The following is an 8,865-nucleotide window of genomic DNA, read 5'->3' as shown; positions in this document are numbered from 1 at the left end:
TTCACTTTTGTCAATTGGTGAAGTTTTGTTCCTCACCACTGAGGTGAATTTTCAGCAGTGAACATTAATTCACACTGAACTGAACTAAACAACTTTAACTCTGAAAACGGGACTGATACAGTTTCAATTAACTATAATCTTCTATACTAAGCTGCTTTGAAACAATCTACATTGTCCTATTGAGTCGATGGCTGCTACTAGCATTCTTCAAAATATCTTTTCATAAATGTTTAAAAGCCTATGCCGTAGAATAAATGATGAGGTAATTTTCATTTTTGGGTGAACTATCCCTTCAAGTTAGCTAGATTTGTGCCCTGCACATCTGTTTATTTTAATTATTATCATTGGTATCTACCAGTTAAATAAAAATGACACATAAATAATAATAATAATAATAATAATAATAATAATAATAATAATAATAATAATAATAATAATAAAAGATATGAGTATAGATTAGTGAAAACACTGAATAAAGGTTAATTACTAAAAAAGCAAAAAACATTTTAAAGAAAAATGGTAAGAAAAATGTAAAAGATCCACCAAAACGACAATATTATTGAGTGAATAAATCTATTAAAGATGGTAGCTGGCAATAATTCAATCATTCTTTAGTAAACCATCCACACTCTTTTTTATTTAAGAAAATCTAGGTGTCATTGCATCATCACATTTGCATGCATCATTTTAACATTTAATTCTGCACTGTAAAAACGCCAACTTTCAAAAAGTCCTCTGAACAAAGATTAATAAGTTAACTGAATTTAAATATTTTCATTTGAAATGCTGACAAATAATAGTTAGTTTGTTCAACAAATATGGTGCTTCAATGTGAAAAACTTAAAATATTTCGTTGAACTAATACAAAATTCTTAGTTTTGCGTTGATGCGTGCCCTTCTTGTTGGCGCATGCGCCTTATAAGCTTCTGGCGCATGCGCAATTTACTTCCAAAGCTCATTGCAGGGGGTACCTGTCACGTGCGCGCGACAAAACGAACCATCTTTCTTTCTGCGGAGCTACGTGTCAATCGTTTTTATAATCGATTGTATATAATTGTATACATGTTTTTGTGCGATGTGCTACCCATCTGACTGCCCGATCTATTTTACCAGTGTATTAATGATGTGAGAGACCGTGATAGAGCGGTTAAGAGTAGTGGTGGGCAAAGCGAGGCTTCGTGAAACACTGAAACAGTCGAAGCAAATGTGTCGAAGCTTCGAAACGTTTCGAAACCTCACTCTACAGTGACATTTAGTGGTCATTTTTTATATATATTGCACTGAAACAGCGTCAGCAAAGAACGATTGAACAAATTGAGGGATTAAACCCCACTTTGTGAAAATAGAATCCTTCAAGTAACATAGTACAGTGGTTAAGGTGTCAGACATCCATGCAGGAGTAGTAGGTTTCGAAGCCAGTCAGTAGCAGTTGTTTTAAAATGCTTTAATATCAGTTGGTAATGCTTTGCTCTTGTATCGTTGTTTCAACATTGGTCTGATATCCGAATAAACAATTTGTGAATAAATATGTCTTGTTTTTGTCTTAAAACAGGGTTGTTGCTAGATCAAAAACGGTGGCCTGAAGTTATCAAGAATTATTTATATTATTCATTAAATTTCCCATTTATTGTATTTTATTAATGTCTACCCAAACCCTAAACCCAACCATACTGTAAAAATATTTATTATTGTTTTACAGTGTTACAAAAATGATGCTAAATTGATGGCGTAACTGTAGCTGTATCCTATTTAGGCTACACAAAACAGAAACATGATTAAAATACATAAAACCATGATTTCGAAGTCGGGATTCGAACCCAAAACATCATGCTAAGCATAGAATCAATAAGCAAACCCACAGTGCTCTAAGCCATTTGAGACAGAGATAATTTGGAGACCTTGGCAGTCAAATTAGGATTCACCAGGTCTCGAAACGTTTCTAAGCTGATCGATGCTTTGAATCGCTTTAATCACGTGACTAGGTGTTTCGAAACACTTTAGTCACGTGAATTGGGTGCTTCGGATCATGCTTCGGTGCAGTGATTCGAAACACTTGCGCTTCGGGATCTCGACACTGTGTCAAAACATCAGTTTCACGTCAGCCATCCCTAGTTAAGAGCAGGCCAACGACGTTTCTGCTAAATCATAGGTATGTATGTCTTTTTTTGTTGTCATCTAACGTTATATTATTTGATATGTTGGCTTTGATGTGCGCGTGTATCCTAATACGGAACTATTTGTTATAATTTAGCCGTGAGTTACTTGTTTCGTGCACTTAGTTTTGGCTATTTACATCAATAAAAGTTTAGAGTGAATGTATTTGAAACAAATAGCGATTTCAATCGAGTCATTTGCTTTAATAACTCACGATTAATACAATGAGTATCATATAACATACCAGATCAGGTATCCAAGTCAAATATAACATTATGTCCTGTTTATCTAGATTGCTGTCAGCATTGCGCACATCATAACCTTTTTTCCCTTCGAACCAGAGCCAGTGGAACAAACGGTGACGTGTTTAACTGTGTAATTTGTGTGAAAATCGTGTGATTTTCATGTAATTCATTGCTTGATTTGTTAGCTCGACTAAATGTCTATCATATTCAGACCAACTCGCTTTAACAGTCAGCTAGCTTTTATTTACATAAAAAATATAAAGGGCTAAATATATATTTTTCTTTCTTTTTGCTCAAAAGGACTGAAATATTGACAATGACATAATTCAATGCAAGATTTCCTTGAGGAGGTGAGACTTGTTATCATCAGTGAAATTTGACGGTCATTCACCAGCAGATGCAAGAAACCTTTTCTCTTTGCCCAAAAGAAGTTGTTGAGATTTAGCCAGGAAGAAATTAGAGAGAGATAACCTGGACTTTAAGGAAGAGGTAAGTCACTATATTGCAATTGCTTTGGTTTCATTCAAGGTAGTAATGATAATGCTAAAAATAACAAACAACATTATTATTATAGGTAATTCAAAATACATCTGTATTCAGCATTTGAACATTTAAATATTTACATTTACATATATATATATATATATATATATATATATATATATATATATATATATATATATATATATATATATATTTTATGTGTAAATATTAATATGTATGTTTTTTTGTATATTGTAGATCTGCACAGAGTTTTCTCAGATCTGTAATGTAGATCTCCTGAGACAGTTAATCGAGTGACTTGATAAATATACAGCACCTCTCCTGAAACTCTACAGAAAAGAAGGGATTCAATGGGTCCAGAGATGGATACAACTTTAAACAAGATGGATGAGCAGGTACTCATTAAGATTTTTTTTTTCTTATACACCCGTCTGATGTTTTTAACATGTGCAACATATTTTGTCCTGTCAAGAATTTCATGCTCAGGTAATACAGTCTAATAAAACGTAATTGCAACAATTTAATTGTCCAGCCCTTTTGCATTAATTTTAATTGTGTCAAGTTGTGTTTTGATTGTGAGATGGAAGTAAGATAAATAACAGATGTTTCACTTGTTTTGAGTGACCATTTCAAATGAATACATTCAAAGAGGAAAATAGAAAATAATAGCTGTAGTTTTTAACTCAAAGTAATTGTCACATGAAACTAAACATTTTTCTAAATTTGCCAACACAACCATTATCAAATTCCATTGTATGGAAACCACAAAATTCTTTTTTAAAAATAAAGCCATGTGTTTTTTCAACAGCATGAATAAAATACTATGCTCATTTAAATGTACTAAGTACATTTTTACTTACAAAACAATAAGATTGTAAAACACCCTTTGTAAATGACTTTCCTTTAGGTCACTGATATTGTCACCGATCGAGAAAGAGCAGCTCTTGAGGGATTGCCAATTTTTCTTCGTAAAAATTCTGCTTGCTTTCTCAAGATATGTCTGGTAAGTTACCCATTTTCATACCCTATTCTACATTTATTAGTCTGCTTGGTAACACTTTTAATAGCTGCACGCTATAAATAATTTTTTTAGTATTAGCGAATAGTTAATTTATTTTCTGTTAAGCATAACTCTACATGAAGTGCTCAATGATTGTATTTTTTTTAACTTTAATGATTCATTTGTATTACTAATTTAAGTATCGCATTATTTACAAACCAGTTATTTAAGAATAGTTGGTGTTTTTAAGATCATTCAGAATGCTTAAGTACACGATTAATAAACTATTCAAATTAACATTTAAATATCCTAATATTAAGGTATGTAATAATAGTTACTTTGTATGTTAGTATATGCTTTATGAGCTTAACTTCATCCAGTTGTGACCTAATCTAAAGTGAGGACTATTTATGCTTTATAAATCCCTTATGAATGACAATTAAAGGCTCAGTTATATTCTAAACAGGACAATAAACAACTTTCACAATTGAAACTGTATCAAATAAAAGTAAATCTTTGCAATTTTATGTAAAATAAAAGTTTAAAAAATTGCTAAATATTAAAAAGTTGTCAATATATTGTTCAATTATTATATATTATAGACTATTCAAAGTGTTACTGTTTGTATGTACGAAAGTATTACATGTTTTTATTTTCTTTGCATAATAGTAATAACATTAATAAGTAGTAATTAATATTACACATCAATTAATTTTCCCATTACTTAATCTCCTATAAGGACACGGACCCTGAAGACCACAGCACCAGAGATTAAAGGATTGGAATCTTCACTGTGGTGGAAGATGATAATGGCACTTCTGCATCCCTGCAATATGTGATGAACCTCGCTAAAATCTTGGAGGAGGCCATAGTACTTCAGGATATCACACATCTGCCTGCAGCCTTCGCTTACTTGTTCAGCCTCTTGTATAGACTGAATATGGAACACCCAAAAGAACTCAAATATACTTTTTAAGTGATTCAGCATGTTTTATGGAGGTTGGTGGCACATGATCTGCAAGAGTTCAGTTCATTCATTCATTCATTCATTTTCTTTTCGGCTTAGTCCCTTTATTAATCTGGGGTCGCCACAGCGCAATGAACTTGTTTTACGCAGCGTATGCCCTTCCGGCTGCAACCCATCTCTGGAAAACATCCATACACACTCATTCACACATACACTACGGACAATTTTAGCCTACCCAATTCACCTGTGCCACACGTCTTTGGACTGTGGGGGAAACCGGAGAACCCAAAGGAAACCCACGTGAACGCAGGGAGAACATTCAAACTCCACACAGTAACGGCAACTGACCCGTGACCACTTCCTAATGTGCCACTGTTTCAATGTTTTGAGGTCTGTTTTTGGACTTTATGTACTTTGTTGACAAAAGTGCAGTACACTTTAAAGACTGTATGAATGGAGTGGCTTTTAGGGTTTACTCTGATTAGATGATTGTATATTCACCTGGTTTGAGTGTTTAGACACACTAATAGCTTGGTTTTAGTAAGGTTGCCAGTTATTTTATGTTGAGGCAGTGTACAATCTTTTCAAATCTGGAAACATTCAGTACTAGTTGTGTACAAACTAGCCCAATGCTGAACACGGCTAATGTCAAATGCTGATTTTGTATGCAAATGTTTTGGATTGTGATTTGAACACAGTTAAAAATAAAAAAAAGTGAATTGACTATTCTTGTGTATTTAATTTGAATCCTAAAAATTAATAGTAAATGCATAATGAATCAGTTTGTTTTATTTTGTTCAGTAAACTAAAAAAATCTTGTTGGGTAAACATAATCATTTTTGTTCAGTAAACAAAAGATCTTGTTGAATAAACGTGAAAATTTTTGTTCAGCAAACAAAAGATCTTGTTGAGTAAACATGATAATATTTGTTCAGCAAACAAAAATATCCTGTTGGTTGAACATGATATTTTTTGTTCAGCAAACAAAAATGTCTTGTTGGGTTAACATGATATTTTTTGTTCAGCAAACAAAAATGTCTTGTTGAATGAACATGATATTTTTTGTTCAGCAAACAAAAATATCCTGTTGGTTGAACATGATATTTTTTGTTCAGCAAACAAAAATATCTTGTTGGGTGAACATGATACTTTTTGTTCAGAGAACTAAAGAATTCAACAAAATATTTTGAGTTCACTGGTCTTCAAACCCTGTTTGTTGAGTTAACTCAAAAAGCTATGTGTGATAGGTTGCCTAATTATTTTAAGTTTACTCAACTTTTTTTTTTTACAGTGTGGAGTCAGCCACAGCATCAATACACACAGACACGGTTATGTAATAACCTGATTATAAAGCTGTTTTCCCTCCATCCGCAGGGTCAGTGAGTACAAAGACTCATCACACTAACATAGACCCTCCCCCAGAACATGACATGGTCATATAGACGACACCTTCCTGTCTCTGCATGCTCTTCAAGATGCTTTCTGTCTGTCACCTTCTGTCTGTCAGCCCAAACACTTATAAATGATCAACTTTATCAACACGTGACTACAATTATTTCAAATCAAGAGGAACTTCCAATTAAAAGAACAAACAAATGATTTAAATAATAAGGTTGTGCTGTAAATAATCCATATTCATATAGCGAAAACTGAGAGTGAGAGTTATGAGAGTTATGTTTGGCTTATCCCTTTATTTTTATTCATGATGACAGTAACATTTTACTTTGTATTTTATGGTGACATTAGTATCATAAGCATATCTGTGGCTAAAGCTCTTTCCCTGTGTTTGATCATGTTCATTTGTTTTGTCTACAGTAATAATCAACATGTCTGTCATGTAACAGTTTTTGCTGTTATTCGTGATATGTTGAAAGTACTTTATTTGTTCTGCCTTTTAATATTCAACGTCTAAAATATGTGGATAAAACATCACCTCATTCTACACAGTTTAATTATTACCCCCAGAACTGTCTTGAGTGGCTGTGCTCCCAGAGAGTGGTCTCACATCTCCAAAAAACACTTTTCATTTCATCTTCGTCTTCTGAAGGACAAGTATTTTATTATGTAAGAAAAAGGCTCACAGTAGCTGTTCCAACTGCAGCAAATTCTGTTTTTTATTTTTGATATCTGGAATCAGTTTATCAAGAAATGACGATTTTGTTCTCTTTGGCTGACTGGATGGTTTTTGTTTGTTAAATGGTGTTTTAAATGTTTTAGGCGATATTCTTATATTTTTGCACATATGTTTAATTTGCAATTTTGGATGGGCACACCACTACTGAAGTTACTCTCATAATTCACGCAAAGTAACATGGGGTGTAGAAAAGGTGGAAAGGTGTTTGTCTTCTTTGGTATATTCAAAATACTTTAGATTTTTTTTTTAACCTTTATTTTTTGAATGACGTTTTATTTTGGGATTTGACAGGAGGTTAGGGGTCGGCCATTATGCAACATTGGGGCATCTGCAAGTATACAGTGCATCCGGAAAGTATTCATAACACTTCCCTTTTTCCACTTTTTTATGTTACAGCCTTATTCCAAAATTGATTAAATTCATTTATTTCCTCACTTCTGCACACAATACACCATAGTGACAAAAAAGAGATTTTGAATTTATTGCAAATTTATTCAAAGTAAAAAATCTGAAAAATCAAATGTACATAAGTATTCACAGCTTTTGCTCAATACTTTGTTGATGCACCTTTGGCAGCAATTACAGCTTCAAGTCTTTTTGAATATGATGCCACAAGCTTGGCACACCTGTCTTTATAAATTTTTGTCCATTACCTCTCAAGTTTAAACTCTATCGTGTTGGATGGGAAGCGACGGCGTACAGCCATTTTCTGATCTCTCCAGAGATGTTTAACAGGATATAGGTCTGGGCTCTGGCTGGGCCACTCAAGGACATTTACCAAGTTGTTGTGAAGCCACTCCATTTATATTTTAGAGGTGTGGTTTGAGTCATTGTCCTGCAGGAAGATGAACGTGTCGACTTCTCATTATTATTCATAGCGGAGTTTTCTTATCCTATGAGAAGAGCCTGCTTTTTAATTATTCATGACTGCACGTGCTTTCCGAAGGCAAGACACAGATCTGCCAGAACCAAGCTGTGAGACCCTATGTTGATGACTGGGTGAGATTGCATCCACGGACCCACGGCACACAGTATTTATCCATTCATGAAGGGTCGTATGTGTTTGTTTCCAAGATCCACGAGGTTTGTTGCATGTTTTTCCCTATGATCCTGTCAGGGCCAATACAGCAAAGCTGTTTGTGTGCTGCGAGCATTTTTGTCGGGAGAGCAGTACGAGTATAGCGACTTTGTCCTTTATCAGTGGAGTTCGTTCACATTTAGACACTTCGCCGTGCTGCTGTGTTCACCTAAATCCTCCAGATTACCGACAGGGCTAATGGTTGAAATAGACAGGGCAAGAGACCTGCTGCACTTAGTCTGCATTCAGACCCGGGGATTGAGGGAGAAGTCCTCACTTATAGTGTTTATATGAACACGATTATCTTTATAATGGTATAAATTGTGGTTATGTGTATATGAAATTACAAATGACAAATGTAGCAGGGCATTAAATTACTGTTTATTTCTTTGCATTTGAACTTTGTAAACTATAAAATTATGCATCTCCTCACGGTTTATGTGTCTCTTTTTGGAACACAGTGGGAAAAAAAGGGAACACAATAAAGCTGTCGTTCAGTGGAATTGCTCAAATGTTTGCAAAGGATAAGGTTTATAATTAGACATTTTGCCTGAGCAAATTCCCCTGTGGTGATTCACAATATAATGTGAAAATTGAACTTATTGGCTTTGTTAACATCTTGTATGGGCAAAAATAGTTCCGGTTTCCCTGTTATTGTGGAGTGACAATACAGACTACTGCCACCTGCTGGTACGGAAAGGAATATACCATCACGCAGGTTACAGTTGTTGTTTTTTTTGGCCTATACCAGGGGTGTCAAATCCAAACTTGGTTGGATTGTTG

The 8,865-nt window shown here is 34.2% G+C and overlaps 1 long non-coding RNA gene across 2 annotated transcripts; it reads left to right on the top strand.

Moving 5' to 3' along the window:
* The first annotated feature begins 2,049 nt into the window (after positions 1-2,049).
* LOC137495995 (uncharacterized) lies at positions 2,050-5,594 on the top strand. 2 transcript variants are annotated; one of them, XR_015493953.1, is made up of 6 exons: positions 2,050-2,149; positions 2,447-2,512; positions 2,700-2,888; positions 3,141-3,298; positions 3,811-3,906; positions 4,643-5,594. It is a non-coding gene; the product is annotated as an uncharacterized LOC137495995 (long non-coding RNA). The 2 variants fall into 2 exon arrangements; XR_015493952.1 differs by lacking the exon at positions 2,447-2,512.
* Positions 5,595-8,865: the final 3,271 nt, after the last annotated feature.

Source organism: Danio rerio, chromosome 6, assembly GCF_052040795.2.
Source record: "Danio rerio strain M-AB ecotype USA chromosome 6, GRCz13ab, whole genome shotgun sequence".
NCBI classification, from domain to species: Eukaryota; Metazoa; Chordata; class Actinopteri; order Cypriniformes; family Danionidae; genus Danio; species Danio rerio.
The sequence above is the reverse complement of the archived record's forward strand: the minus strand, read 5'-3'. Positions and strand labels throughout refer to the sequence as shown.